Genomic DNA, 27,602 nt, shown 5'->3' on the forward strand with positions numbered 1-27,602 from the left:
GTGGAGGTCATTCTCACAATCTCTTCTCATCAAAACAGCTTCTCTGTAAAGAAAAACAGTCACAGAGAGAGCTGCTGCTGTCGCTCTCAACTAGGAGAGAAGTTCAACAAACAAAATGAAAAATATTTTCTTCCAGCACATCCGTATCTTTGCTTTAAAGGCTGAAAGATAAAAGACTGAGCACTGCCCTCAGCTAATCCTTTTAAGAACACAAAGCCCATCCAGAAAATGCCTTTTTAATGTAGATGAAATTATTTAATGGCATAACTTACATTTTTTTCTGAAGCAGGGAGGCTTACAGCCAGATAATGTAATAAACTGTACAAATTTAAATGTTTCGCTAAATAGGTTAGTGCAGCATTAATGCAGTAAATTCCAGATACAGTGGAAATCACTTATAGTGATCATGGTTACAGTGGTCAACTACGCATATGGATCAAAAAGCTTGGGACACCTCGGGGGCTCCGTTACCAGTTTATCATGGATAGCCTACAGTTTATTTTCAGGCCTGTTAAAAATTGAGTAATGCACTGAAACCACCACCTGACATTAACTGTATTTGTAAACAGCACAATTGAGTAGCCTAATTATAACTTACTACAGTAAGCTATATCTTATACATACAGTGCTATACTATATTAAAGTATGGTGTATTTGAATTATACACAGTACAGTAATTTCATTTGTACAGTAATTTGAATAGCGTTTAAAAGAGCTGTACTGAAACAGTCAATAAAATTCACTAAACAGCTAAGCTGGCCATTTCATTTATTTATGTATTCATGTAATAAATATACAAATGTGAGTTAGATAGTAATCTGCATGAGAAGTAAGAAAAAGGAAAAAAATGTTATGTAATAATCATCCGCTTATTATGTTAAGCTTAAGTTATTTTTGTCTTTGAAGACTAACGTGGAAAAAATCTTATTTATCAATAAAAGTTATTTAATTGATCCTCTTGGATGAAATCTGATTTTCCTTTCAAATTCAAGTCAAAGTCAAATTCTTTCTTTTTTCCATTCCAATTTAATATAATTTATTCTTATCCATTCTAATCCACTCCAATTCTATCTAATCTAATATAATCCATTCCAACTCAAGTTTGTCAGTTTCGATGAAAATAGATTAAAAACCTTTATATGACATTGTACCCACACATAGAGGCTCCTGGAAGAATGGGTTATACTATTTTAAAACATAGCTTCTTGCCTGTTTTAATCAGTAGAATCTACTGATGATTTTCATGTCAGCATGATGAGAAGGCCTCATGATGACAATCCAAAACCCTCTGGTGGATGGACTGGAAATACAATGAGATGTGGTTCTGGTTATAGGCACAGCAGTGCTTTGAGCTGAATGCTAACGGCAGCATGCTAAGATGCTCACAAAACATTGCTAACACATTGACATTTAGCAGGTATAATGTTGACCATGTTCACCGTCAGCATATTAGCATGCAAACATTTGCTAATTAGCAGTAAACACAAATCACAACCGAGGTTGGTGGTTAATTAATTTGTTTTACAGGTATTGAAGTAATTAAAGGTTTGACCTGATGATGACCCTAGATGAAAAGTTAAGGGATCATCAAAGTTATTACAATTCTTCCTTAAATGGACATTAATGTATGTACCAAATGTCATGGCAATCCATCCAGCAGAGAAACTTTACTCAAAACCAGAATTGTCAACCTCATTGTGATGGTAGAGGAGAATTCAGGGGATTCCCAAAGTTATTTCATTAATTTTCTGAGGAGGGCCGTGAATGGTTATACAAAACTACACATAGATCAATAGAATAGTTGATATTTCCATCTGGAAGTGGTGAACTGATCGACCGACTGATTAACTGCCGCTAGTATGTCTGTAAGAATTGCATAAAAGTGAACAATTAAAGAAGTACAAGAATAACACTGAATTATACAAACCTAAACTTCTCAGTTGTCCAACGAAGGTTAAAGTCAAGGGCAACTGGACTTGGTTGAAGATCCAGTTGCCCTTGACTTTAACCTTCGTTGGATAACTATGACCTGGATGACTGAGAATCTTCATAGACATAAACTTCTCAGGTACAACAAGAGAAAACAGGACAGTCTGATCAGACAGTGACAAGCTGGAGGCAGGAAGTGCAGCCAGTTTGAGTAACAGTGAAACGGTAAAAGATTGTAGTGTTAGTCATCAAATGACGGCTATTTACATCAAACTGAGATATTACAGAAAAACACGAGTGTGGGTTGTACACTAGACGAAGCGAAGCTGTGCTGAAACAGGACGCCTTCCAAGAGCAAGTCAGCCTCTCGCTTGTTTGATTGATGAGCATTCTGGGAAACATCATTTTGAACTCCCGGTGATCTCCAGAGGATTTATTATCATCCGATTATGTTCATCTTATAGTAGCAGCTTCTCTGGTACACTCTTGGCAGGCACCTGAGTAATGATGGTTTTGTTGCTCTGCACTCTCGGGCTACATTCACAACATGGGCTTTCGGGCTCGGTTCCAAATTTCTGCTCTTATCTGATTTTTTGGATCACTGTTCACGTCTCTGCTTGGATGTAATAAAATAATCTTGTATCAATGTGAGCTGACAGCAATGTCAGGAAGCCTTCAGAAGGTAAGAAAAGCCTCTACGCTTCCACTGCTGCCAAATTTACACCTCAGTTGGTGATAACCAAAATTATGAGTGCATGTCAAGTGAAAGAACAGAGTGAAATGAACATGAACTCTGCAGAGCAGGTGACATATTGTGGGCAAATCTGAAAATATGAAAACTGTGTTCCTCCATCATGATAGATGATTAGCTTAGACAGTTTTCAGCACTGCGTTTAAAATGCAAGAGACTACGTTTGTGTGGCAGTGGCTGATGAAATACTATTGAGGCGGCAGCTGTGGCTCAGGAGGTAGAGAGGATCATCCACTGATCACAGTGTTGGTGGTTCGATCTCCAGCTCCTCCTGTCCACGTGTCACTGAATCCCAAATTGCATCAGATGGTCAGGCCTTGCATGGTAGCTCGCTGCATGTGAATTTAAAATTGTTTGCAGCCATTAAATAATAATTATAATCTTTATTTATAGAGCACTTTTCAAAAACCAGTTACAAAGTGCTTTCCCAAGTGTAAAAACAATAAAACACATAAAAACAATTACATGCTAAAAACAAGAAAACACTTATAAGACTAGAATACACATTTAAAATAAATAAATATATAAATAAAAATAAAATAAAATAAAATCGGGAAAGGCTTTCCTATAAAAGTATGTTTAAAGAAGGGACTTAAAAGAGTTCACTGACTCAGCCAACCTGATAAATATGATGCAGGAAGTGGTTTATGAATACTATGAGACTGGATATTTCAACTCTTGAAAGTTATTACAGCGGTATTAGTTTACCATCTGCTCAACATTGGCAAAGTAAACAGTAGACTTTTTAAGTTACAAAGTTTGGATGTTAGTTAGAAAAGTGCCGGGAATGTTTGCATGCACGTGTTTGGCCATCACAGTATCTTGCTGGATGAAGTCACAATGTGGCAAAACAAACCACAGTAATAATAATGTCATGTGCAACAAGTTAATTACTGAGATCTGGTAGGACGGGGACATCGCTAACAAGTAGTCAGACAGGGCAAGAAATACAAGGACTCAGATGATCAGTTATTTGGAAGAGAAAATGATAATTAACAGTAAAATTATTCCCCAAGCTGTCTATTATAAACAGCCATCACACTTTACAGATCAGCTTCCTGGTTCATCTGGTGTTTACTTTTGGTTATGCCTCAAGATGACATCATTTAGACAATCTATCTCTAACTGTTGAGTTCTTTGCAACCTGTATGGTCACAGCTGGTTTTCTTGCCCCATCTGACTGCGGTTGGGATGCATGGTTGGGTTAACAAAGCACACTGTTTTCTACCATCAGTCAGCATTGGTTTCTTTTAACCGTGACCATGATCCTTCCCCAAACAAATGCTTGTTGTGCTTAAACCCACTGGCGTAGCATGAAAATTGGCCCTGAGCATATCTCTTTCTCAGATCTCAGCAATTACTTCGGTGAGCATAATGTTATCCCCAATAGAAATGATGGCCAAAACCAGAATTATCCTTTTGGTTTAGGCAACTAAATTTCTGAGCACATTTTATAAGCAGATGAAACTGTTCAGTCATGGTCAAAGAACAGTTTCTTCCATTTGAAGCTTTTGCTTTTGAAGTATATTTCTTGCATATTGAGCATATACATCTCACATGTAGACGACATAGTCTGTCTTAAAATCTCTAAGCCTAATTAGGGAAAATAAAATCTCAATTGGGACACGTTCAGCTGTAGCGTGAATAGAGCTCTGCTTTCCTTAATTATCGTATCCCTAAATAATCATCTTGTGAAAAAAAAATTGGGGAAATTTTAAGCGACTGAGTGAGCTTCAGAGCAGAGCTTTGTGCGCTCTGACACCTCTCCCTCCTCTCTCCCTCTGTGGAGCTGAGCTGTGGGATGATTTTACAGCGAGCGGTGTCGTTTCAGAGTCACAAAGATTCTGGGCGTCTCAATGCCACTCCGCCGCTGAGCTCGCACTGATGTTGCCATTACCCTCGTCGCCATGGAGACCAACATCTTCTCCCCCATATTCCAATGAATTTCTCCAGCGAATCTCACTGTTTTCCACATATGTACCTCCCAAACTAGTGGCAATGAGACTGTGCCTGTTTTCCTGTTGTCTGCTTCGACACGGATTTCCCCTGCTCCTGCAGAGTTGAGGCAAAGTGATGGGCTTTGAGAATAATTACTGACTTCTGTATTTCTCTCCCAGGCAGTTTCACTTCAGACGTGAAATCTCAGTTTCCCCTGCGGGCAGATAGCACATATTTTGCATTCATGCAACGCACATTGTCATGCATCTAGAGTGACAAATAGCACGCGACTCACCTTGGGGCATTGTTGACTTCTCACAGGAGGGCTGTTTGTTATTGAAAATGAGGTTCAGACTAGCTTGACACTTCCCAGTGCCCCCCTGGTGCTGTCTCGCTGATAGAATTTTATTAACGGCAAGTCCTGGGTGATATCATATCCCTTCACCCTATTGCCCCACAGCAAGTGAAACGCAATAATAGGAGAATTGATTATATGTGGACCACAGAGCAGCACTCAGAAAATGTGTTTACTGTAGTCTCCCTCCCGTGTAAATGCCAAGAATCCGCTCTCAGCAGACGCTCCTCTGCCCGATGAATGATTAATGAGTCAGAGTGCTTCCATAACTGGCCCCACAAACAAATTTCCACCCAGGTAGATCAGCAATGTCAATCCTTTGGCAGTGAAAAGGGAAATGCGGGAACTTGTGTTGACAGAATTAGGTCTGAAAGTAGAAGGTTGTGTGTCCCATATGGGAAAATACGTATTGTCTTGGCACAGGTAGTACTGGTAAATTATTGAGATTAGGGGATTTATAAGATACTCAAAGACTACAACATATACTGAAAGCCTTCGGTTTCCAAGAGCAATAAATGATGCAGGCCTTACCCAGGCGAGCTTGACCTGCTACTGCTGCTCGACTCTTTCCCCACTGGGTCGCTGACTCGCTGCGTCCTTAGGCCTGCCCACTCCAGTTCTGTTCTTGTGTTGCCAACCGTTTAGGGTAACAAATAGAGGAAGACAAAACCAAAGTACTTAAATGAGGGTTATTAACCATGATTCTCCACAGTCTCAGCAAAAACTTGCTCTTTGCGATCATCTGTAACAAACCACTTTCATGCGTTCATGGCCCAATTCCAATCTCCAGTCTAAAGCCTATATCCTGAACCCGCACAGACGTAGCTGACGTAACGTGGTAAGTGCTTGAGTTTGAGAGGCTACAAGGGCTTGAAATGGTATAATGGTACAACACTTTGTGACATACCCCATTACCTTGTCAACGCTAAAACATGCTACATACAAGTGTGGGTTTGGAGATTTTTAGTTTACATTTTTCACTTTTTTCATGGCCAAGGCACTGAGGGGAACAACTGCCTGACTTGAATGTATTCTAGACCTTACAGAGTGGAGGTCCTTTTCAAATAACCTATTTACTTGTTCTTATCAAAACAGCATCATACACTTGTCCACTGTTAACCCTTTGTTTAACATCACAAGGCTGTAAACTGTGGGTTATTCCCTCAAGCACAGTCTGCAGGGATGTAGACTTACGGAAAGTGTGTAAAAAGGGTTCAAGAAGTCTGGGAAAGAGCCCTCATGCTCTTGACGATTTGACAGTGGGACAGCCCTAAGCCCTCACGGACTTACTGGGAATGCACCTTAAAGTCTGTGAGGGCTCTCTCACAGACTTTTTGAGTCCTATCCTCCTCCTCAAGTGGGCTTAATTCGGGTACCAGGTGAGGCACATCTCATGTACAGATCACGCTGGAGGTCACTAGCAGACCCTGAGAAGTAGAAGCTCCCTGAACTTCTCAGTCGCAGCTCTTTGATTCTGTCTCTCCCATAGCAGTGTTTTCTTAAGTCTTGTATGTTTACAGTCACACCTTCTCTGATTGGAATGCTTGAATACATGAGACCTTTAGATTTCAATGTGACTAAATGCATTGGAGTCTGAACATCCAGCAGATTGGCTTTTCAGATTTAGGCAAGTTAAAGGTGACCTTCTAGGAAAATACTAGGGAAAAGCAGAGATATAAATATTGTGGACTCATCAGATTTGGGTGGTGGTTATGCATGGTGTTCACATCTTTAGACTGATGCTATGGTCTCCTCGGCCAAGCAATATTAAACATGCTGTGTAAGTCATCTTGAGTTGTTGATGTCTTCTTCATCATACCCGACACCTGGCTCATTTTAGTCTCCAGGGCACAGTGGAAATGTAGCCAATCTGATAAACCCTCCTGCTTCTGAACCTGGCACACATAACCACAACCTACCCACCTTGGTCAGGCGCCAATAGAAGATTTGAACGTGTTGTTTAGCAGCAAAATATACCTGCTCAGGCTGCTGGTTTACTTCAGTATTTTGGGAGCTCTTTTATTTTTACTTCATTACATTTACGTTTACACCACTCCTTTTATCTGATTGCTGTAGTCATTAGTTACTTTGATTTGGCTTGAGATAAGCATAGATCCCTAATATTTATTTTTAACTGGGTTCCCTTCTTTCTCCTTTTTCCTTTTTCTCCTGCCTTGTATCCATTCTCTTCACTTCTCTTCTCGTCCTTGTCTTTCCTTTTCTTCAACTTTTTCTAAGATAATTAAAATCTCCAGAACTGTACAACATTTTTCACCCTCTTGGCTCAAATACTGGAGATTTTATTTTCACTCATCTCCAATTTGGGATATTTTCAATATTTCATTGCACCATAATTAACACTTGACTGCTTCACTGCTACTACTTTTATTTTCAACTTTGAAATGACTCTGAAATATACGTTACCACTATAACATGTAAACACTGATACAGGACTTCTTTTAAGAAAAGGATTTGAGTACTTCTTCCACTTCTGGCTAACACTCACATGGAGTGTGTCTCTACTTATAAACAACTTTTACTGTCAGAGCACGCCAAGTGAAACCAGCACCAGTAAAACTTAATGGAGCTGAAACCTTTATGTGAAACAGCAGAGAGAAATGTGCCAAAATAAAAACAGTTTTTCTCTCTCAGTTTCTGACACCTTTGTCAGCTTTGAAATGTTCTGATGTGCCTTTGAGCAAGGCACCTGACTCTAGTTGCTGGTCGTTTTGGGCAGCTCCCAGAATACGTCTAAAGCTGGCTGAAAACAGCATCCCAGCCAACTTACCCTGAATAAACCAAAACAATTTTTTTATATCAAAGTCATCAGAGGCTAACGTTTCCAAGGTGACCATGTTTCTCAAAATGACCCCGCTCACCAACACAACAACACTCAAGTAATTTTCCACTGTTCGGTTCAGCTTTGACGTCACACAACTAGACAAAAAAAGCTGACTTAGTATTCATGCCCAACCACTGATCCTGAACACTACATAATGATTAAGACAAGCTGTTTGAATGCTGCCTCGAATAGACACAGTGACAAAAGTCAAATACTGTGACAATCAAGCCACTTTCTGCGTCATTCAAAACAGAACATTTTAAGCTTGTGAGTTCCCCACTTAAATAACAAGTCAGTTAAAAAACATTTTGGACCATGAAAGACGCACAAATGTGTTTTTTGAAGCATACAGTCAGTGTAATGTTTCCCAGGAGATTGATTGGTTCATCTTTAAACTTTTCTTCATGTCTTATGAATGAATAATCCGTAGGCAGATGTCGGAAGCATTCTGGTTTCTGTTTGTTGCATGCGTGGAGAGCAAAAAATGCACAATTCATTTGCTGAAATGCAATCTTGGAACCCATCAGCTATTGTCTGAAGACAATTTAGCTTTTTATCAACTTGGAACTCTAGAAATTAGCTTTTTTATATGTATCTGCATTCAAATCGCCGTCAGACAAAAGCAGACGAGTTCTGAGATTGCTGATCGGACTGTAACCATTGACCGGTGCATGGAAGAGGAAGTCTTGGCCTGGATATCTGTTATCTGGATATCCACTAACATTGGCCTTTGTCCCCAGAGACTAAATCGTCATCACACAATAGCATCTTTATAATGATTTGAGCAATACTGTTAAGCAAGTATCAGAGTTACTGACAAAAGGCTGAAATTACCAACCAAACTGATGTTTTGGAGTCTTCGCAGACTGCATACTTCACTTCTGAAGGCACGTTTTACCTTACGTGATAAATTAAAGTTAAGTTATCAACAACCAAATGAAAGTTTGTAGGCCCTTCATGCTACACACATATAACAGATACTTAAATTTATATTAGAACATGGTAACATATAATATATAGTTATTTATATACATATATACATACACATATATACACACCCAGGAAATTATTCTGCATTTGAATTTGTGCCTACAAGAATGGAAACAGCAGTGCCACAGTAGTGATGATAATATGGTTTTCATCTTCACGTAAATGAGAGAAACATGGTGAAATCTTTGATTTAAAAACATTGGTCTTGCATTTTGAGACACAGCCAGGTGATTTAAAGCTTTGTACACCAAAAACAGGCTTTACCAAATTCTGACAGTGTCAGTTTAGGATCTAATTCTCACAATGTGACTGCTGCTACAATCTGCCTCTACCAACAAGACAAGAGTTGAGACCTGAAAGTAAAAATATCCAACTCTCAGGTTTTGACCTGATAAAATCCTGGGCCATGTTCTTCATATGTGGATTACTGGGTTATCAAGATTACAGTGTGGACGATTTGACATGAGTTTTAGCTGGATCATGCCCAAGATGTTTTAGGGTGAACCCCATACATGATCTCTTTAAGTACAATTGTGAGGTACTTTAGTATTTCAATTTTATGCTACTTTATACTTCTACTCCACTTAAAATTCAGAGGCAAATTTTGTGCTTTTTAGTCCACTACATTTATTAATAATTAAAATGATCTCCACCTTCACCGGCTTCAACATTTTACGTGACTACACATAAATGCATAACTACTACAAAAAATATGTAATTCTGCATGATGTGTACATTGACTTTTGGTACTTTATGCAAATACTTTTGTACTTTTCCGCCTAACATCTACATCACATTGTATCACCATTGAACCTTTGAAGACTCTTTACCACAGTTTTGGTGGAGAAGTTCAGGGACTAACAGAGGAATATGGTTATGGCTCTTGACAATTGTGGATTATAGCTGTAAGTAGTGCCGAAAAGAACATGTGAGTTAAGAACTTGCTGCAGTTTCCTACCAATATTATGTCATATTCTACATACTTACTCAAATAACGCCCCTACAGCTGAACGTTTGTTTCATGTGGGTTGTCAAGTCTTGCTTTGATCGCTGTTTTTCGCTGATATCAAACGTTAGAACTGAAACTTGCATCATTGCCTCCCCGCTGTGATTTCTTGTTTTCCATCGGCTACAAAAGAAATCACTACTGTCACTGAAAAAACTCATGACTTCAATTAACTGTTTTCTTCCCTCACTTTACTGAACTGCTGGTTTCTACCGCCTTGTATTAATAGTGTTTTCTAACTGTAAGAAAACAACGCTCACATTTTGAAAAAATAGAAAAAGTGTTTGAAAAACAGTTACAGGGAAAAACAGTAGCAATAACAGCAATAATATATTTTATAGCAGGGCTGGCTAGGCGTTTTATTTTATTTAAATTAAGTACTCTTCCTCTCTTTTTATGCTGGTTGCCTTTTTTTAACACCTCAATCTGGTTCACCGGCATACTGGATGACCTGTGAATGGGGCTAAACTGGGGGAGTTAGATGGGGCAGGGTGGACTAGATTTATTTTTGTACTTCCATTTTGCTAAAAGTGGCTCATTCCTTTTGAAAAATGTTTTTTTGAAAAAAGGTTCACTTCATTTTGGTATGTTGGTAATGCCTGTGCAAAATTAATGAAAATATTGATTAATAAATGATTTGTAATAAATTGGCTAAAACATGCAAAACCACTGGTATGGTCATTTTTACAAATGTTTTTGGTGAACGTTTGCAACAAAGGTGATATGCTGCACCGACTTCAATCCCCTCTATGCAGAGAGAGAGAGTCACATCAGCTCTGCATGCTGACAACCAAACATGCAGCGTGGGTGCATGAACATTTGGCATGAACATTTGACTTGCTGCCACACCTGTTCCCATGCATTTTTAATCGGTCTGCCCCTCTTGTCCAACAGAAGGAAGAGGGTAACTGCTGGAGCCTGGAGTCTGAGAAACTAGCTGCCCCTCTCCACCTTGATGAATAAGTAAACACATCGAACCAGGCGGAGATGCAGTCGGTAAAACTCCCAGCTGGAAGCAAAAAGTTTTGCTTTCTTCTGGAAGAAATGCTGTTTACTGGCTGATGATTCCACAGCTCGCTCCCTCTGAACTCTATTAACATTTCCCTCTGAGTCTGGATCCATGCATCAACTTTAATTCTGGCCAGGAGATTGCATTTCAGTGCCCTATCAAACTTGCAGCAACCTTTATTAAAGTACAAAAATACCTTGCCTCCGTCTTGACATGTGGCTGTTAAAATTGTGGTTTTAAGGGTTTACTGAGATGTCTTATTTTTCTTATTATTGTTTTGAAAAAGCCCGAAAAATATGTTGTATTATTCAGCAACAGAGCAACATTGCATTATATGCAGTGTTATATATACTATATTATATATTACATATATAAGTTCATCCATCCATCCATCGTAAACCGCTTATCCTGCATACAGGGTCGGGGGAGGGCTGGAGCCAATCCCAGCTGACATCGGGCGCAAGGCGGGGTACACCCTGGACAGGTCGCCAGTCCATCGCAGGCATATATAAGTTATACATAACAATCCTGAATATTTCCAAGAATTCAGTATGTTCTCTTGGTTTGAAGTGGGCAGGGCTGTTGGTAGAACAATGATGTCAGGTTTTATCACACACCAATCAGAATGTGACATTGGAGTCTGATGACTTAGTCAAACTTAATCACACGCATAATGGGAAAGGAGAATAAAAACTGAGCTGAAGAGGAAGGGGTCCTATTCCACAGAGTCCACCATGTTGCACCGCCGTGTTTCTACAGTAGCCCAAAACAGACTAACCAAACACTGACTCCAGAGAGGGTCTTTCGCATTTTTTGCAAGCTTCACGGCCACCGTAGGTTCTCCTACACCCTTGGAAGAGGAGGGGAGGGGTATTCAGTTGGTTGCGATCTGCAACCTCACTGCTAGATGATACTAAATCCTACAAACTGGTCTTTTAAAGCCTATAAATTAGTTTCATATTGCTAATTCATTATTTGGACAAAGATATATAAATCTGAGTATGTTCTGTTCTTTCTCATTTATTAAGAAATTAATCAAATCATGGCATGGTGACTATGGTGTAAACAGACTCCACCAAATATAAAAACTCAAGGTTAAACATGGGCTATATCGCTGAGTGGTTGAATATTTGTTCAGTTTCTTGAGTTCAGCAAAATTAAATATATTTTTAAAGCTCATTCAAATAAAATTACTGAATAACATTTAAACAACAGAATCGTTGTCATCAGTGAGTGACACTTCAATAGCTTTCCTGCTGCCTGGTTTCCTGCCATACCCACACACTCCAACACACACACAAAGACACCCCACCTTAGCAGGGTCCACATGGGTTCATACACTGCCTGGATGTCAACAGGCAAATGAACAATATTGTTTACCAAATGGCTTTGCTGTTCAACACACAAGCTTATTAAAATGGCATCTCATTAGAGGGACTCAGTAGCCATTTTCTAAGAGATTAATTGCATTTTTTGAAAGCATTTTCTCTTCATTATTATTCTGCGTTGCATATGGATTTGCTGTGACCGTAACAATCCTACATATTCATATTACAGGAAGCTTAGAAACGGTTGGGAAATGCGCCAAAGGCGGAGCTGTGTTAGTGTGCAGACCGACACTGAATTTCAAACACAAGCTTTTCTGCTCTGGATGTAAAAACAGGCTCAGTGAGTTTCCTGCTAAATTAATGAAATGTCCAACAGCATATCTTCCACTGTTGGCCTGGTGTCCTTCTTTTGTCTTTGGACAGTTAAATTGCATGTGTTACATATGCTGACCTTGGAAACAACACTCACCACAAGGGCAATTTAGTTCTGGAGCTTCTGATTGTATTACATGAGCTTCATATGTTGCAATATGCATTCTCATTTAGTGTCTCATTAAAACCAGATTGTTTTTCAAAAAAAGTGCTAAAGTTTTGCATTATGTCTAAATAAAATTAAATATAATACTGCTTATGAAATACAACCCTAATTTTGATTTTGGATTGATTTCAGACTGGCAGACCAACAATGCACAATCCATAGAGGCAATTGGATTAGAGCCAGTTGTGGTGAAGCAGGGTAGGATGGAAAACATTCTAGACAGGGGGTGCGTACTCTGATAGAGGTCTAATTTACCTGCTTATATTTGCAGTCTGTATTTTGTTAAGAACAAGACTAAACTTACAAGACACACTAACAGCTCTGTGAGACTGTACTTAGGCACAGTGTTGCTTAAGTGCTTTGAGCTAAATGCTCATTGGTATGCTACGTCTGATGGGCGTTAGTTTTACAGGTATTTGATCATAAACCAAAGTACTGGACAAATTAAAAATTCAACCTTATGGTGGCGCTAGAAGACAAATTGAGAGATCGACAAATTATTCAAATTCCTCCTGAGGGGGACATGAATTTCTGAACCACATTTCATGACAATACATCCAATCGTTGTTGAGATATCTAGTCTGTACCAAAGTGATTGCCCTCCCTGGAGATATTCAGCATGGCTAGTAATTACAAATGTCTAAAGTGCTCTTCAAAATGTCTCATTTCAAAACTAATTAAACAAAAAAAGACCAACTGCTCCTTTAAATGATTCACAGTGTATAAAAATTCTGTACTGCTTATAAAATCCATCCCTAATCCTGAGTTTTGATAGTGCCTGCTTATATTTGCACACTGTACTTAAGTTACCTACACAGATAAAAAATAAAATACAGAAAGTCGTAATGTCTCATCAAAACATCTGACTGCAAAACAAGTTACCTAACAACCAAAAAAAAGACCCAGACACAAACTGACTTGATGAAAGAACATCTCAATAAAAATGTATTAAGTATAAATTACAAGTCAGTTGAACTCTGAAGCTCTTTTTTCACCCTTCACTGTCATACCCATATCTGCCCAGAGCAGACGCAGTCTCGGTGCTGAGTGCTTTGCTCAAAGGCAGCAGTTATTTAGTTTGGAGCATTTCTTCTTCGCTATCACTCTTCACCGTTTCCCAGCTGTTGTGCTTTAATCCTGTTCACTCTGCTGGCTGTCACTTCACCTCAGTTTCACAGAAGAAATTTAAATGTTAGCATTTTGTTTTCCTGTCACTGGCTTTAAAAACTGTTAAAGACCATTCAAAATCTTTTAACAGGATGGAAAAGAGTAGAAGCCTGGTAAAGATCCGAGGTTATAATTAGACATTTGGCTTTTACGTGAATGTGTTTAGGATTCATGAACGCATGTCTATTTTTAGCAGATATGTGTCTTGGTACAACACATTTCTAACGTTACGAACTGGTAAAAACACCCTTTTTGATAAATTTATCAAAATAGAGTTTAGAGATATAGAGTGCCACCATTTCAAAATGGTAAAATTACACAGATAAAGAAGATCTATCAAAAGTGAAACACATATTGTGAATTAAAACACATGACTACACACAAGTAAAACAAAACATACAATCAAAATTAGATTAAATTCCACTCATTAAAGCTTAGATAAAATGTGAGCTTGTGTTTCAGATAATAACCAAAATTATGAGCAGATGCAATTTTATGGGGAAACTGTTTTGCAACCTCACTGACATATTTTGTATGATTAGAATTTCATTATAATAAAACCTAAAAGCATTATAAGCAGAAGTAACAGTTTTAGACTAAAACCAATATATTCTGTCAGATATTGAAGCAAGGCCAAAATTACTTCTAAGCTGCACATTCCTGTTTAATTTCTATTGACTTTCAGTTTTATTGGTTTCATTTGTGGTGCGTAGGGCTTGACCCATACTGGCTGATACAAATATTGATATTTGACAGTTTAAGCTGGTAATGATATATCTGGCATAAATATACAACATAAATGATAACCTTTTTGATTTCTTAAAATTGGTTAGCCCAAAATATGTAGTGAACGGGACATTTTACAGATGAAAAATAAACTTGTTACAGCTCTTTGGTGGACAAACTAAAAAACAGTGACACATTTACCTTAAGAGCAGTTCCACCAATTTTACACATCGAAGTCTGTTCTCTTGAGGAGTGCTACTGCATATTGAAAAAAAGCCCTTTTTGGCTCAGGAGGAAGCTGCGTGAAATCTGTAAACTGCCTCAATTGATGTCCCAAAATGAAAATGAAGGGGAAAAAAATCGGAGTGAGTTTACAAGACCTCTGGATCCTGTTCCTCATCTCTGCTGCAGGCTTGCGGCTTGAGGCTACATCCACCACTACAAGCATAACACACCTGTCAACTAATCTGTCGGTGGTCGAGTTGCATTGTGGGTAATGTAGGCCCTTGAAACTGAAACCTAAACTCAAAACAGTTACAATGTAGTACTGCTGCATTAATCCCAGAAACCTTTTCAGATTATCATTACGATTGTTTTGAAATACTCAGATCTCTGTAATCAGTGATCACGGTTGACTGCAAAGTGCAGCTGCACAGTATTCACAATTAAAGGAGGGTTTTGCCCTAAGCAGACATAATTACTGACTACTTCTGAAGCGTGGCACTTGTGTGCAGCAGCCCTGCAGTACATGTAAATTGCATCTGGAGTGTATTTACCTTTCAGGTCAAAGACGTACATGAAAGGCTTTTGCAGTCCCAGTGGTGGTGACTGTAATGAGGATGGGCTCTCCTCAGCAGTCAGTGCTTTGACCCACATTAGTTCTCTGCCCAAGGCCCGCTGGTAGGATGGAGAGAATAATAGCAGGATATAGTGTCTAAAACGCGCATTGTATATTAAATTATATTCACTGAGTTCCACAAGGCTGTGTGAAGTTCAAAAACTGGAGGGGATTTTTTTTTTTTAAACCATTAAAACCTCTTGGCACAGATTCCCGGGCATATCTCAGCGCCACAATGATCTACTCTAAAACCGAATTGAAAGGATCTTACTGCAGAGATTTTATTATGTTCAGCTTGCAGTGGAATTTGAACTTTTAAGACATTTGAGACACTCATTCAGTCTGCTTTTATTTATACAGGGTGATATACACTGAGAGGAAGCTTCAATTTAATGCAACATTATTTAAGTTGTTTTTTTTTTTTCTCTGTGATTTGGCCCCCTAGGGTTTCAGAGTGTACTTCACCGCTGTTGCAAATAAGGACAGCTGTACACGTGCATTGGTATTGATTACTTTACTTATGATCAAAGCTAGCAAGTTACAACTTTGCTAACACAGCCAAAAAAGTGTGACAACACAAGACATAGCAGCTCGGCCAGCTCGGCGTCTGTTTTGCAGCCTTTTACTGTATTTCATGAAGCTCTCGCCAACATCCGGCAGCCTCTTGCTCGGTTACTCTCTTTTTCTCTTATTAGCTTCCACCATCAACGTCCTCTTCTGTCTCTTTGCTCTGCCATTAGCTAACGTTTTGTTCATAGAGGCTACTGAGCCCGGTTATATTGCCAGCCATATTTTCGTCCACTGCTCACTTTTAAGGCATGACATAACGTTACCATGAATTATAAAATAATAATGATGACAGTTTCAGTTGAGCAGTGATTTTTCTAGCTACTTATTTATTCAGTTGTTCCGCTTTTATCTGCCACACCTTTTCTCGCTGTTTTAAAACTGTGCTTGTGTTACTTTGTTGCTTTATTTTTCTTACATTTTATTTTATTCAACGTAAACCTACTCGCTGTTGCTCACTGTGTGTTAAGTATGGTGCACGCGTCTTCCCGAATTATGAAACCAATAAGCACCAAATGCATCAAAACACACTGAAGATGCACTATGCCACATTGGGAGGTGGTTATAAACTCATGTGTCCATAGTCCAGTTAGTATTTTAGTATAAAGTCTCCAAACAGAGTTCATTACCATCTTCTCTTTCTTTCTCATTGTGTGGTTTTATATTGCAAGTAACAGCAATTTCCCTGTTAAACTGAGAGCTATTTCACAAAACCAAGATAGAAGATTAAACCGGGATTTTCCATTTATCCTAGCTGAGTTGAGCTGTGACTCGGTTTCACAAAAGCAGTTGCACATACAGTAAGTTACCATGGTGATTAATTCTTTGCAGCTAGCCTGCTCCAGATCAGACTAACAGCCTGGTTTGGTTTATCCAGGTGCTTTATCTGTACAGTCAACAGACACTCCGATCACAAAGCAATGTGTTATTTCGCCTATGAAGCCATTAGCTTGCATAAAAATACCACAGGTAGCCTAAATATTGGCAATATGTAGACATTGGTAGCACACTTCACAGCAGAAGTAGCATGTAACACGTAAATTAGCTGCTTCAAATCATCTGCGTTCATTGAGTCAATGATATGAGCCAGCTGTCATATAGATACATCGCTGTGGAGTCTCAAGGCGCTTTGTCTCTGCAGAAATGAGTGTCCCATCCATCTTTTTTATTTCTTAATTTATTCAGAGAAGGTTTTTGCTGAGAAAGGAGACTATGTTTCAGCATTTTACACAGTTACACTTGGGAGCCTCCCAGTACAACCACCACTGTCTCCTTACTGGTGTAGACTTTGCTGCTGCTACTGACGCAAATGAAGATTAAGTGCCTTGCTGAAGGGCATCTAGATGGAATTTGCTGAATGTAAAGCATTACACATTCATTTTCTACAATCAGTCTTTCACAGACGGTCTAGTTATTGACTCTGAAACCCTCCAGCCGCGAGCTTGTCTACTCTAAGTTTCATTCAGGCTGCAGGCCTTCAATTTCCCAAATTACTGCTCAAATCATTTGTGGCTGTTAATCTTCATTTCAGAATCTGTTTCCAATATGAACTGACAGGGATGTTTAAAAATACACAAATGTGCAGAATCACCCCAGCAAAAGACATTTTAACACACCTTAGGTTGCCCTTTTTGTTTTGAACACATTTCAGCTGTGGTTTCTTAGTTTTTTCATGTTGCCCTCACATCGTGACACCTTTCTCTGATGTGAGGTTTATATCATAAATGGCTGAAAACGTCAGTATTGGATGATCCTGCAAAACCCCAGATTACATCTAACTCCAAAGCATCACCTGATTTTACATTTGAAGATCAGTTAACTTATCACAAGGAGTGCTATACACCTTGTGAAAACCATTGTGGCCCTGGAAGAGTTTTTACTTTACTTTAACCCTGATGATGTGATCTAGATTGTCTCGTATTGGGTTTATTATATATTATAAATTAATAACCGAGAGACTTCAAGCACATCATTAAGAAGTGGGCTGAAGTGTGCCAGACTTCCAGTAGCTTGTTAAAGTTGTGTCACGGTCATTTTCTTTAAAGTACTTTTATGCAATCGAGTGAAGCAGAAAACCATCAGGAGACATTTGCACAATACTGAATCTTTCTCTGAGTTCTCAATATTGTGCCACTGGGCAAGTTTTGAGTCTGTGAGATGTGGTGGACAACATGAGCATGTTTTTAGCCATGCTAGCAGAATCTCACTCGCTCGGTCACATATTCATCTTCTGACTTTCCATCCAGCGCCAAAACCTAGTAGGCATACTTCCCATCAGCCTCAGCTTTGTGTTTAGTGCTATTATCAAACGGTAGCATGCTAACATGCTAAACTAAGATGACCATGGAAAAGCAAACATTCAGGATGTTATAATTTTCATCCCAAGCCCGTTGCCTCGCTAGTGTTAGCATTTAGCTCAAAGCAGATCTGCCTCTCGGAAGTCCCCACCCCCCACTGTGACCCTTAAAATATCCCAATATCTGTGGATGGCAAACCATGGTAGAGATGAAGTTAGGGAAAGCTAGGGATTAGGAAAACAACTGGTTATGGTAATAAACTATTGTTAAGGTATGGAGCGGACTGGGTTCATTCCGTATTGTGTTGAAAGAAATGCTTTTTGCTCATCAGATAGGTGAGAAAAAAATCACATTCATGTCACAAGGGAGGAGAAAAAAATTGAGACCCTTTCAGCTGCAGTATGGACAGGCAGCATGATTGTTGGCAGCCTTAATGTGTAATTTAGTAGTAGAGTAGTTGCCTCTAATTTAATAAAATGTGCTGTAGTACTCCAGACAGACAATTTAGCCTGTACCAATAAACATAATTTCTCCTCAAGCTATTGTTGAGGATGCTTAGCTGTAGATCTTGGAAATATTAATGGACTGAGACATTACTTGTTTGAGTCATCCAAGTCAGCTTCATTTTACTTACTTTAGTTTCCATATTGAAAATGTACCTGTAAGCCAAGAGTACCAGCCTTGTGCTAATATTAAGTACTGTTGTAATTCCCTTTTTCTGTGGAGTTTTTGTAAAAACAAAGGATTAGTGGACAGTTTAATTCTCCTCTCACTGTCTGCTCTGGAGAGACTCATAAAGATAAATGCTCCTATGGGACATGTAACTATTTTTAATGCTGAAACTCATTGGTATTCTCCTCTACCTGTTATTATTTTACTGGCTTTAATCTAAAACGACTTCAGTCCTAGAAATGAGCTCACCGGGCACACAACGCTGATAATTTGCTGAGGGAAAAAATAAAAATAAAAAAACAACTTGGCAGAGAAGCATTATAAACAAAAGCAAATAGACCCAACAAATCGTGCTTATTTATTCATAGACATACCTTCATTTCCATATAAATGTACACGACCTATGGGAGGCTTGTTTGTTGTTTAGATTCACTCAGAGAAAGCAAACAAAAATCTAATTTCTTAGCAGTATTTTCTCTTGCAGAGAAAGCATGTGGCCATTATTTCACCTTGTTAGCTATTCTTTCATCGTCTCAATATCTGATTTTGCAGGCTGCTATCTCAAATAATGGTGTGTGTGTGTATGTATGCGTGCGTGCGTGTGTGTGTGTGTGTGTGTGTGTGTGGAGGTGCTTTTTTGTGAAGATTTTAATAATATTGATTCACAGATGTCATTGTGTTTCCACTTATTCTTGCCGCTGCATCTCTCAGGTGCCACCGTGGAGCTTTTCGTGACAGAGACACAAAATGGCTCACTTCTCTGGCAGATGGCAGATGATTTTTACCCCCCTAAAATGGAACTCAAGCAATGAATAACACAATGAATAATAAGTTGTTTATTGAATTATTGGGCCCAGCAGCAGGCGCCAAGGCCTATGCCGAAATTGTCCCTGTCAGCAGGGAGCTCACGGCTTCTCACATTGAAGGCTGCGTTTTTGTGTTACGCAACATCAGAATTAGGGAGGGTGTCATGGGATCAGTAGGTTTTTAGATGAGGTGCCAAATAGGACAGATAGTGAGCGGGGTAATTCTTTTTTAGTTAAAAGATTGTCTGTGAGTAAATACCGCACCGACGGGGCATTTGTTTTCTATCAAGAGATGTCTGGTGTTTATTGAGTTTTGAAACATCATCTGGCTCGTATGACTACTGCGCACAAACTGAACAGATGACTGGCGTTTCCCCTTGTGAGTGGTTAAATTAACAAAACCAAAATGATCCATTATTAGATCCATTTGGCTTAATCCAATGATAAACCTTGAAATCAGCCTTCAGTATCTCTGTGTCAGTGCCGTCGGCCACATCTGTCATGCTGAGTACCTCATCATAACCCAATTAAAGATGAATATCCATCAGGCTTTGTGATTGATACTTCAGGGCTTCAACTAATGATTGTTTTAATTAAAGCTGCGCTAATCAATATTTTTATATTAACAATAGATCAAATGCACCTTATGTGTAATGTGAAAGGAGTACTCATAGTGACACACCCACATAGAAATATCATCCGACTCTGCAGTTCCTCTGAGCTCTGTGGAACATTTTAGTATCTTTTAGCTCATTGTTTTTGGTTTCACGCCCCCCAACTTTATTATGTTGATTTAGTCTTACTGCTCTTGTGAACCCTGGTTCCAGCAAAAAAGCCCTGATTGATCACGTAAACTCTGCCCATCACAAACAGACAGAGTTAGCGACGATCTGGTGAACATAGTGAAGCATTTATCAACTGAACAGCCAAATATTTCCCTCCCTGGACTTCTATTGTGTAAGCCGAGGTTCTTGCCAATGGTTTTGCTCAAAGATATTTGTTCCAGTATGTTAAAATAAAAAATAAAAGGTAAATTATGTTTTTTTAACAGTATGAAAAGCGCGAGAAAGTGCTACATCTGCCTTTGGAAACGTGCCTTTGTGGAAGTTTGTCTTAAAGGTTTTGCCTTTTGAATAGCAGAACGCACAGCTATACTTTTAAATGTTTGTTTTGTTTATGGTTAATATCTTTTCAGTTGTTTAGTTATTTTTTTCTTCATGTTTTATTTGTTTTCAGTCCAGTCCACGATATAAATTTTGGAGCAATTTGTTTGAGTGTAGCCCAAACCATTGAGCAACTGATCATTAATAGGCCAACTTATGGGCTAGAAGAGGCACTAGCATTTCCATTCAGTGTGTTTTTCCCATCCATCCAAAGATGCACTTTGTGGTTTCTTCTATGGATCAGCATTGACTAAATATTTAGTAAACAAGCTTAGTATTAGTGTTCAAATTCAAACCTGATTTTTTTTTTTAGTTCAGAGAGGATTTAAATTTTGTTTCATATTTATTATATACCCAAGAGCTTCCTCTTTGTGTTGATTCATTTTATGTGTAAGGTAGAAAAGAAGAGTTTAATGAAATCTTAAGTAAATAGGTAAAATAATAGAAACACCAAAGTATGGTTTACATTTTGTATGACCTTGTCTTTTGCAAGTGCCTTCATCATTTCAAATGGCCAGAAACACCACTCCAAATAAATATTAATCTTCTTGTCTGCTAGATGCATAAATAAGTAGTTGGTTGCTAACACATTAGTCATAACAACTTTATAATGTCTCTGAAGATGTATAGTCTTCCATAGTTAAGGGCAACTGGACTTGAAGATACAAGAAGATAAGAACTAAAGAAGCCTCTTGGATGAGAGGCGAAACGTCAAGAATCTTCAAACAAGTCCACTTGCCCTTGATTTTAATCTTTCTTGGATGGTTATATAGTCAGTGTTATGTTTCAGTTTCGTCTGCAACCTCCAGTGGTCAGAAAATTACATTATTGCTGCTTTATGAAACATTTGTCATTTTTTTGATTACTCTAAATCAGCCTATAAAATACAAAGCATACAAAACAACACTTGCATGTTTTGTCTGGTCAGCAGACCAAAACCGTAGAAATATTCTGTTGCATCAATATAATAAAAGAGGAAATCTGCAAATTCTTACATTTGAGACGCTGAAACCAGTGAATATTTGACTGTTTTTGCTTGTACATTACTTAAATTATAAATGTTATCAAAATTGTTGTTGATTTATCAATTAGTTGTTTCAGCACTTTTTGTTTCAGTTAAATATTAGTTCTGCTCTGCTAAGTGAGGCAATCCTGATTATGTATTTTAATTAAAGTAAGTAAATGTTTTATCTAATTCACAGAAGCCTTCGACTAAAACCTGATATCAATATAATAAACAAAATGTCCACAAGGTGTGAATAAAAAACTAGCCATGTGTAAACACTCTCATACATCTTTATTTGCTTTTAATGACCAACTCTCTGTTTTAACTTTGATCTCCTGCAGTGATCAGAGTCGTGATCTTGAGACTAATGTGGAAGTCCGTGGACAGGATGAGGTGTTTCAGGAAACGATCCATGTTCCCCATCCTCTGCTTCCTTATCACCTTTTTGCTCTTTTTCAACCTTTACATGGATGATGGATATGTGCTGGTAAGATTTCTCACCTTTGAAGGGTCAATACTTTGTGACCAAAACAATTTGATGATGGTTTTTGGTCCTTCTGTCCACTTATTACTGTTTGCTTGTTCTCATAGAGTTCTTGTATTTGCAATTTTAGGAGGTTGAAAAAACACAACTGGGAGAGACACTGATGCACCCTGCAAACTCTGAAAGATACGTCCACACATTAAGAGATCTGTCTAATTTCTCTGGAACTATTAATGTAACATATCGCTACCTTGCTGGAATTCCTTTGCCGCGCAAAAGTAGGTATTTCTAGCTGATACTCCTTCAACATTTTTGAAGTCTGAATATTTAATCACTAGCAACAAGAAATATTTTAAGGTTTTGTTCCATAACTGAGTGACTTCTGTTCACAGAGTATCTTACCATTGGGTTGTCGTCTGTCAAGAGGAAAAAGGGAAATTACCTTTGGAGACGATCAAATCCATCTTTGATCAGTCCAGTTACGAGGAACTGAAAGAGATTGTGGTTGTGGTCCACCTGGCAGACTTTGACCTTATCTGGTGTGAGAACTTGGTGCAGGAAATCACCAGGAAGTTTGCGCACCACATCATAGCCGGACGCCTCCTGGTGATCCACACTCCTGAGGAGTACTATCCATCTCTGGATGGACTGAAAAGGAACTACAACGACCCGGAGGACCGGGTCCGTTTCCGCTCTAAGCAGAACGTGGACTACGCTTTCCTCCTCAACTTCTGCACAAACCTCTCTCACTTCTACATGATGTTAGAGGATGACGTTCGCTGCTCCAGGAACTTCCTGACGGCGCTGAAGAAGGTGATCACCTCCAGAGAAGGATCCTACTGGGTGATGCTGGAGTTCTCCAAGCTGGGCTACATCGGGAAGCTGTACCACTCCAAAGACCTGCCACGTCTTGCTCATTTCCTCCTCATGTTCTACCAGGAAATGCCCTGTGACTGGCTCCTCATCCACTTCAGGGGTCTGCTGGCCCAGAAGGACGTGATCCGGTTCAAGCCCTCGCTGTTCCAGCACATGGGCTACTACTCCTCTTACAAAGGAGCAGAGAACAAGCTGAAGGACGATGACTTTGAAGAAGACTCCATAGACATTCCTGACAATCCTCCTGCCAGCCTTTACACAAACATCAATGTCTTTGAAAATTACGATGCCACCAAGGCTTACAGTAGTATCGTTGATGAATATTTTTGGGGGAAGCCTCCGTGCACTGGAGATTTCTTTGTCATAATCTTTAATAAATCAACTAAAATCAGCAGAATTAAAATAGTGACGGGCACAGAGGACAGACAAAGTGACATTCTTCACCACGGAGCTCTGGAAGTAGGACAGAAGTCTGTGGAAACTAAACAGGGAAGGCAGTGCACATCCTACATCACATTAGGAGAGTTTAAAGGCGGTAGCATTGAGGTTAACAATGTGGACCACAAGATCGGCTTTGACATTGAGTGTGTGCGAATAGTTGTCACTGCCAGTCAGAAAGAATGGATCATCATAAGAACTATCAGTTTATGGACCACACAGCCTGTTAGTCAATTTAATAAGTAACAGAACAAATTTTTAAAGTATCATCTGTATGTACAGTATTAATTTTGGATGCAGTTGCTGTTCATTTGGGACTACTTCTGGTAAATATGTGTCTGGGATTCAAAGCAATCCATATTTTCTTGGGTTGTTCAGATATCTACTGTATGTTTCAATGTTATGTATTAAAATGGCCTCTACAGTATGGAGCCTTTATACTTATCTTCCTTTTCTTAAACTGAAAATCTGTGCATAAAATTGTTCATACTTGACTGCTATCATGTTTTTTTCACCATAGCTACCTAAAGGGGATTTCCACAGAATCTAAGCTTCAAATTGTTGCACTGTTTCAGACATTTTTATAGCCCGGTTACAGATATCTTTTCTCCACAATTAAAAAAAAAATAGAATAATAAAGTGAAACGAAATGGTAAATCAGTCTGATTATCAGGCTAACATTTTTACAAAGTCGCACACCTAGACTCAGTGGATGGAGCTCAGTGGAGTTCAGTGCTGCACTGAATAGGAGATTCCTACATCTAAAATTTAACACCATTTTAAAAAAAATTATAGGAAAAAATAAAGGAGGAAAAGTTTTAATGGCTCATTAGTGTGTAATTCTGCCAGGACTTGTGAGTGACCGAGTTAGAGCTGTCAGAAAGTGTGAGAACATGCTAAAAAAAAATCAAGACCTTTAATATTTTTTAATATGAGTCATGCATTTCTTTTTAATCAAGTAAAATTAATCTGCCATCTGTGTAAGGTGACTTGCCTTCTTCTACAAATCAACTGGCAATTACTTGGAAATACTTACTTGATTCCTTAAAGAGTAGAGGTCATTTAACCTGAATTGGAAATAGCTTCATCTTTATATTCCTAAAATGCAGCTTTGCACGTCATCAAACAGCTGATTTTCTTTTATAATAATGACAAAGGTTCTGCATATTGTTCACTTCATTAACAGCGTCACATTATTTGTCATCCATTTTAATAACATATTGCAGAAAGCTCTCCTTTGTATGCACTAGGCCACATCTGCTGAGTTTTTTTAATAAACAGAATTAGTATGGGCTCTCATCTGAATGTATTATAATCAGATAATTCTGTTTGGTGCACTTTGCTGCCATCTGCTGGTTAATTCAAACATTGGCAACATTGACTTGCTTAAATAAAACCTCTCTGTTCTTTGAAAGTGTAACAAATACTCAGAAATTGTCAGCAAAAAATTACATTATTAAAATACCTGCTAACATTTGCTGACAGTGACCAGTGCCATTGTGAAAATAAGGTGAATATTGTAACTCTCACACCTTAAGTCAATTTTGTTACATAACATAATCAATTACATTATTGACATAATGTATTGCAGTTTATGTAATAATATGATTTTACCTATTAATTTATAACAGGGTTTATATTTAATTTCAACTAAAGCTTAGATGATTAGTAAATCGTACTTAACTTTGCTTAACTTAAATTAAATTAACACTGATATTCACATCACTTCTCTTCACTTGCAGTCTGAACTCTTTCTTCTCTCTAAACTCAGAAGAGCAAACATGTGATATTTACTTGAGAAGCCATTCTGCTCTGTGTGGGTCACACCCTTTGAGTCAAGCCAATTTAATTTACAAAGCCCATGATTTTGGCCTTTCCCTTAAAGGGTTTACACAACATCCTCTATCTTAGAGCCTTGATTAGGGAAAGAAAAACTACCCATAACTAAACCTTAAATGAAAAATACAGGGAGAAAATGAGAATATAGTCTTCTTCCAGGATGAACAGACATATGCAACAGATGTGCATGCAGAACTAACAATAGTAAAATGATAATACTATAAAAACAAAGTGCAAACATACAGTATATGAAGAATATGAATCTGGGAAGACTGTGTTCGTCTTCTCCTCTGGTCTCAGAGAGTTAAAGGTGTCATTTGTGCTAGAACTTTGTTCAGATGTTGCCAGTATAAAACAGATGGCCTGGGTGCAGATAAACAGCCAAATCCAAAATTAGTTTTTGGGTGAAAAATAGATTTTCTGCCAGAGAAGTTCACCCAACTTCTCTAACTGTGTTACAATGAGACTTCATTGAGTTAAAGAAGTTAATCTGGTGCTTTTCTTTTTTCTAGTCATCACATCAACATCCAAGCTTTATTTTCAGCGGCAATCTTCTGTCACAGTCCACACACATTTCTGTTTCTTTCTTTCTTACTTTCTGATGTCTTCCTCCTGAATCTTATTAGTATCCTCTTTATATCTGTCCCTAGGTGGCCTGTTCTGCTCCCCTGCCTTCCAATCCAATTTTTCTCAGCCTATTTCTCTACCTATTATATTCTCTACCTCCGCTTGTTGTTTTTTTACCACCTGCTGCCTTCTCAACCTCCTGCAGCCATATGTAATCTGAATCGATCTCCCATCAATCTTCCCCGGGCAGTTTAAAAAAAAAAGAATGAACTATAGACTCTCTAGTCAGAGAATATCATGGCAGGAAGACCATAAGAACTATTACAAAACTATATTTAAAAAACACATTGATTTGTGTTCTTATTCTTATGTGTATGGCAGTTTTATCTCAGAGATTAAGCTTTAGCAACAGAGCAGAGACCTTGTTCACTAACAGGCAAAATGAAACTATCGTTTGGTGTCTTGATTCTATTAATAGATCAGTCACTGGTTAAGGACTGAGTTCCTGAACATTTTGATCATAAGCTCAGATAAACTTGAAGTCTGTATTGTGCTGAAAGGTTTAATGTAAAGATACAATTTGATTATTATATAAGTCATATTCATCCAATCATATCTTCATTACAAACAGATCTATTTCTACAATCATGTTGTAGAAAGTTTAGTATTGGAAAAATATAAATTAAATGAAAAAAAGTTCTGATTCAATGAAAAAACACTGATTCATTGTTTACTTTGAATCTTGTTAATTCAGTATTTTGGATTCAACATTATCTCTCCCCATCTTGTCCCATTGGTCCCCTCTCTTAAATCACATGCAAAAAAATCTTGATTTGGTGCTGAAATTTGACAACAAATCATTTAGGTAGTAAAATAAAGATTCATGCAGCTCTGCATCATCTTCAAACTCAGATCAATTCACTGTTCTTCTGACCTGGAGTAAGTCATCCATACCTAAATATCCTCATACCTCAGTGACTGCAACTTGTAATATTTTTCCATCTCCAGAATGCAGCAGCAAGGGTTTTAACAAGGTTTAAACAGAGGGAGAACATTACTCCCATCCTTGCCTTCATATACTGGCTACCTGTTAGCTATAGGATTGATTTTAAAACCCTTTGCCCACAAAGTGTTAAATGGTTTCAACCACTCTTACATTACACTCTTACTGTCTCCATATCACACTGTGAGAGAACTGAGATCATCTGGCAAAAGACTGTCATGAGATCCAGGACTAAGTGCTACGGTGAAAGGTCAGGGCCTTCTTTATTGCTGCCCCCAAACAATGGAATTTTCTTCCTCCCACCACCTTCTGATTCTCCCTCACTATTGAGACTTTCAAGAGTCACACTTTTACTCACTAACCTTTAACTGTGCCTAACTTAACCAGCTCAGTTTTCACCTAAAGTCAGAGTCAGTCAGAGTCAGAAATACTTTATTGATCCCCTGGGAGGAAATTCTTGTGTCACA

General features: G+C 38.4%; 1 pseudogene; it reads left to right on the forward strand.

The window, feature by feature from the left end:
• LOC119893126 overlaps positions 1–24,416 on the forward strand; it is a 40,935-nt pseudogene extending 16,519 nt beyond the window's left edge.
• Positions 24,417–27,602: the final 3,186 nt, after the last annotated feature.

The sequence above is a fragment of the Micropterus salmoides genome, unplaced genomic scaffold (genome assembly GCF_014851395.1).
Source record: "Micropterus salmoides isolate LMB-PRFRI ecotype aquatic unplaced genomic scaffold, ASM1485139v1 Ms_hic_scaffold_8, whole genome shotgun sequence".
Lineage (NCBI taxonomy): Eukaryota > Metazoa > Chordata > Actinopteri > Centrarchiformes > Centrarchidae > Micropterus > Micropterus salmoides.